A 6,000-nucleotide genomic window follows, 5' to 3' on the forward strand; every position below is an offset into this window, starting at 1 on the left:
CTACTACGATAAAGGGACTGAGATACTTTGTCCGTTGGACCATATGAACTGGAATCATAAACTCCCTGAACATTAAATCTCACCAAATGAGGGTCAACCCATCCTCATCATCGTATCCACTGACTATACTCCACGCGCGAACACAGCCATTATATGAACATCATACCCTCATATCTCAATGTCTGTACTTTGATCGATCAACCTTTTACCCCAATTAGGGATATTGCAGATTACGTATTCCTTATGCCATCCGATCTTAAACCAAACTTTGCACCCCTTGATAATCTGTACATTATCCCGATAACCAGAAACTTCTATGCTAAAACTCTGTACCGTTCACTTTTTTTAAACATCTTAATTAATTTTTTTAATCTGTTCTTATCAGTTTAATACCTGATATGTCCTTTATTTGAGGACTATATATTAAATTGATTTTTGAAACTGGGGGATGGAATAGGAGCTTGCTCTGTCCAACCCATGCATTGACCTGGTATTGCAATGACTCTGGGAACAGTGCATCTCCTTTTGGGGAGAATCTTCTGGTTAGAAAAGCAGAAAGATGCTGATTTGGTAAGATTTTCTTAAAGTGGTTGAAAAATCTGGACTCTTTAGCACTTTGATTTCTTCATGATAACATAATGTTCAAATTTATTGGGAGTGTTTTCTGAGTCTATAGATGTGAGTTTCTTTGTCTTGCTGGAGGATTGTTTTAAAAGCTTGGATTCTTCTTTCTGCTGTGAGTCTTTTCAACAGTATGAGGGACGAAAGCTGTCCAGACTGATGGTCTGTTGGGGAGATGGTTGGTTGGCTTTTGTTGTTTTTCTATGGGGGGGCAGATTGGTAATATTTGAGGTCACATGTATATCAACAACTGCATGAGTTACATAGACTTCTCACCACACAGTTTATGTTCCATATATCTTGGTTTGACAAGGCACTAGGTTTCGTACTGTACCCGGTTGTGTGTTCTAGACTTCGATGTATCAAGTGTGAACTCCTCAGGCACTATAACAGCCTTAACATGGAGTCACAGACAGCCCCCTTGGGCACCCTGAATCTATCGTGCCACCCAGGTGAGCTTGCCTTTATGACAGATGGTCTCTTACACCAAAAACCATAAGAATATTCTGGTCACTTGGACCAGTCACTCAGCCAGGTCAATTGCCCCTCAGATCTCAAACCATAGGCAACGTTCATGTACAATCCTATAATAAACTAGCTAAATCTTTACTAACTAAGAAAAGATATAAGAAACGTATTTACCAGGTTAAAGCAGGTAAACATACAGACAAAGGAGTTACAGTCTGAGGTTTCAAAAAGTAGTAGACACTGCTGTAACATGTAAGCTCTGTATGTCCCATAGGGCTAACCCTAGCCAAACAGCCAGAATCCCTTGATTATGCTTAGAAGTCGCGCCATCTGCCTGAAGTCCAAGTAGAATAGGAACAACAGTTTCTGCTTGACAGGGATTTTTATTAAATTGCCCCAGAGCTCAAGCTGATGGGGCAAGTGTTTGTGAATGTCTCTGCCACCTGGGTGTGTCTGTGTGAACAATCAAGAAAGTCTTTTGTCCACCGATGATCCAGAGTGGCTTGTCCGATGTCTCAGTCAGGGCCTTCTCTTGTTGGAACTGAGATGACTCCTCTTCTGGTAAACTAGCATTTCACACTTGGTAATGCTTCTCTCCTGACTCGGGGTGGGGGCGGCGGGGGGGTTTAGAGTTTTAGTACCAACAGTTATAGATCACCTTATAGCATGGAATACAGATATTATAGGTGAGAATAATACATGCAGCAACTCACAAGCTTTTCATAAATTCTAAACACGAATTGTTTATAAATCTAAAACAACACTAACAAACAGGTGAGCAAGACATGCATTTGTCACATGTCAGTAAGGCCTAGAGGCATTGGCATGAGCTGGCACCTGGTCTGCCAGGGTCAGAAGAGGATCTTCCCTTTTATCCCCAGGGGTCCCCCAGGGGTCCATACTGGGACCAGTACTGTTCCACTTATTCATAAATGATCTGGGAAAAGGGGTAAACAGTGAGGTGGCAAAAATTTGCAGATGATACAAAACTGCTAAAGATAGTTAAGTCCAAAGCAGACTGCGAAGAGCTACAAAGGCATCTCCCAAAACTGGGTGACTGGGCAACAAAATGGCAGATGAAAGTCAGTGTTGATAAATGCAAAGTAATGAACATTGGAAAGCATAATCCCAACTATACCTGTAAAATGATGGGGGTCTATCTTGGTGGTGAGGCACAAAATGTCCAGCATGCCTCACAGAGAATCAAGGCCATAAATGTGGTACATCCCACATCAGGTACCTGGCAAGATAATACCAAGGACAATGCTACTAAGTGCCAAACTGTGGCATGGAAAAGAGGAAAGACACAGAGGATCCGCCCAATTCTCACTACAGAAGTCATAAACACAGCATTCAAAGAGACTTTAAAACCTAACAGACTGTCAGACCTTGGCCTCTCTACGAACACCACTTATGAAGAGGAAGTTGGTGCTGAAGGCTCCAAAGGAGGGACAAATGGAATTAAAGATAACCTCAACGATCATATCAACCACAACACTTCCACTGTTGAGGTGACAGAAGGAATAGGTGTAAATGGAGTACAGGGAAAGATTCTAATACAGCTGCCTAATGATAATCCAGCATGTCCTTTCTGTGGAGATCATGTTGGCAAACCGAGTGCTCTGAGCATCCTCCTTAAGTGTAATCATGGTGTGAAAGATGCTCCTTGTGTAACAAAAGTGACCCAAAGGTACACAGCATCATGTCACATTGCTAAATTTAAAGGGAGAACTGCAGAAGAGCAGTGGGCTTGTGAAGTATGTGCCAAGCAATCTGACACCAAAATTGGTGTCTTTCAACATAAGAGAATAACTCATCTGGCAATACGAAATGAAGAGCGTATCCAAGCCAGTCAACCTAAACAGAACTCACAGTGCAGAAAACACAAAAGTTGTTGGACAGCTGACGAAGAGCAACTCTTCATTGATTTTAACAACATATTTTGGGGCAAAAGATGCATAAATATTCTGATTGCGGAGCACATTAAAACCAAAACCACTAAACAAGTAAGTGAAAAATGGTGATTACTGGGTCTCCATAAAAAGCCAAACTGAAGACGGCACAGAAACCCCCCTGGGAGCTGCCAACTGATATGCCAAGACTACTTCTACCCTTGCTTTCCCTGCCAGCATGGGGCCCCAGCACCCTGACTTTCTGAGCCAGACACCCCCTTCTGCTCCAACACAGACCCAGGGTCTGAATTACTTGCCCCAAAGCTGCAGGTTTACCTGAAAGCAGCTAACAGAAGTGTTTCTGTCTTTAACACTCAGATGCCCAACTCCCAATGGAGTCTAAACCCAAATAAATCCGTTTTACCCTGTATAAAGCTTTATACAGGATAAACTCATAAATTGTTCGCCCTCTATAACACTGATAGAGAGATATGCACAGCTGTTTGCTCCCCCAGGTATTAATACATATTCCAAGTTAATTAATAAGTAAAAAGTGATTTTATTAAATACAGAAAGTAGGATTTAAGTGGTTCCAGGTAGTAACAGACAGAACAAAGTAAGTCACCAAGCAAATAAAATAAAATGCGCAAATCTATGTCTAATCAAACTGAATACAGTCTAGATCCTCAGTTCCAGAATGCTTCCTTTTACAGACTCATCTCCTTTTAGCCTGGATCCAGCAATCACTCACACCCCCTGTAGTTTGTCCTTTGTTCCAGTTTCCTTCAAGTATCCTGGGGGGGGGGGGCGGGGAGAGGCTCCCTCTTTAGCCAGCTGAAGACAACATGGAGGGGTCTCCCCAGGGTTTAAATAGACTTTCTCTTCTGGGTAGACACCCCTCCCTCCCCCTGTGTAGAATCCAGTCACAAATTGGAGATTCAGAATCACATGGGCAAGTCACATGCCCATGCATGACTCAGGACTTGCAGGTAGCAGCCATTACCCACATGCTACCTTGAACATCCTCAGGTAGACTTCTTATGTGGATTGGAGTCTTCCAAGCTCTTTTGTCTGTTAAGTGCTTCCTGATTGAGCACTTAACTTGCACATTCCTTTCCCAAGAAGTGACCAAATGTTCTAATTAAGGCTACTTAGAAATCAAGCAAGTATACAGCCAATGTTCATAGCATTCATAACTTCAAATACAAAAATGATACATGCATACAGATAGGATTAATACATTCAGTAGATCATAACCTTGATACATGCATACAAATACGATTAATACATCCAGTAGATTATAACCTTTACGGAGATATGTTACATGACATATGTAGCATAAAACACATTCTAAGCATATTTCCATAAAGCCTTATGGGAGGTACCATCACAGGCTGACCCAAGACCTGGAGCAAAAACATGCTATATGGAAACAAGGGCTGACAAGCCCAATATCATCACTGGGCTCAAGGACACCTACATGTGTAAAATAAATGAACGCATAATAAACCAAGGCACAGACCAGAAACACCAAGGTTAGATAAAGTTTGATATGGAAGTTATCAATGCACGGGTGGCTGCAAACTCCAATTTCACATCCCTTGTTGCATCCACCTCCATTGACACCTCTTCCTTTCTAACAAAAGCACCTAAGCCGAAGAATAATAGATTGAACAAAATAGCCACAAACAAAAAGAGCGGAAAGAAAAAGGATTGGATGAAAAAAAGAGCAGCACAAAAAGGAACCTATAAGAGGTACCAATATCTATTTGAAAATGACAGATACAAGCTTGCCTCTATCATCCTTCAGTGTCAAATCACACTTGCAGAAGTCCTCCAGGTATACAAGAACAAATGGGAGACCCAAACATCCTTTGAAGGACTAGGCCAGTTCAGATCTCATGCTACTGCTGACAACTCTGCTTTCAATCTCTTAATTTTGGCTAAAGAGATCATTAAGAACATAAGAGAGATGAACAGGAACTCAGCTCCAGACCTGACAAGGTCAGTTTAAGAGACTTACTCTGAGTAGACCCTGAAGGCCACACACTGGCTGGACTATTCAACACATGGCTGATTACAGGTTTAATACCTGATTGTATAAAAGAATGTCATTCCCTATTGATCCCGAAAACAATGGACCCTGAGGCTCTGAAAGATCTGGGAAATTGGAGACCTCTTACCATAGGATCTATTGTGCTACGGCTTTTCTGAAGAATACTAACAAACCAACTGGCAAAAGCATGTCCATTAAATGTATGCCAAAGAGGATTTATCGCTGCACCAGGCTGCTTGGAGAACCTCAAAATTCTCCATACCATAATAAAGCAAGCCAAAAAGAACAAAAAGCCACTAGGAGTTGTGTTCATAGACATAGCCAAAGCATTTTACTCAGTATCCCACGACCACATCATGTGGGTACTAAGGGAAAGGGGCCTGGATCAGCACATTGTTGACATAATTTGTGACTCCTATAAGAACATCCATACCTGCATGGAAGTAGGGAAGAAGCTCACCCCAGCCATTGAAATAAAAGTTGGCATAAAAACAAGGAGACCCTATGTCACTACTGCTATTCAATTTAGCACTTGATACTCTAATCTCAGCATTAGAGAAGGCTGGTCTGGGATTCTCATATGGGACACAAAAGATTACAACACTTGCCTTTGCAGATGATCTAGTCATGCTAAGTGACACTTGGGAAGGTAAGAATGCGAACATTGAAATACTAGAAGCCTTCTGCAGGCTGTCTGGTCTCAAAGTGCAAGCTAAGAAATGCTACAGATTCTTCCTGAGCCCAACTCATGACTCATTTACTGTCAATAACTGTGAAGCCTGGAAAATCAACAAGGATGGGCTGAATATGATCATACCACGCAAGTCTGAGAAATACCTGGGACTTAAGGTTGACCCATGGATCGGGTTTTCCAAACTGGCATTATCAGAAAAGCTTGACACTTGGCTTGAAAGAAACAACAAAGCCCCACTAAAACCTTCACAAAAATTGATTATGCTAAAC

The 6,000-nt window shown here is 41.8% G+C and overlaps 1 pseudogene; it reads left to right on the plus strand.

Annotated features, from left to right (window-relative positions):
* Nucleotides 1-349: 349 nt before the first annotated feature.
* LOC128824064 (U2 spliceosomal RNA) lies at nt 350-524 on the plus strand (annotated as a pseudogene).
* Nucleotides 525-6,000: the final 5,476 nt, after the last annotated feature.

Source organism: Malaclemys terrapin, chromosome 15 (genome assembly GCF_027887155.1).
Source record: "Malaclemys terrapin pileata isolate rMalTer1 chromosome 15, rMalTer1.hap1, whole genome shotgun sequence".
NCBI lineage: Eukaryota > Metazoa > Chordata > Testudines > Emydidae > Malaclemys > Malaclemys terrapin.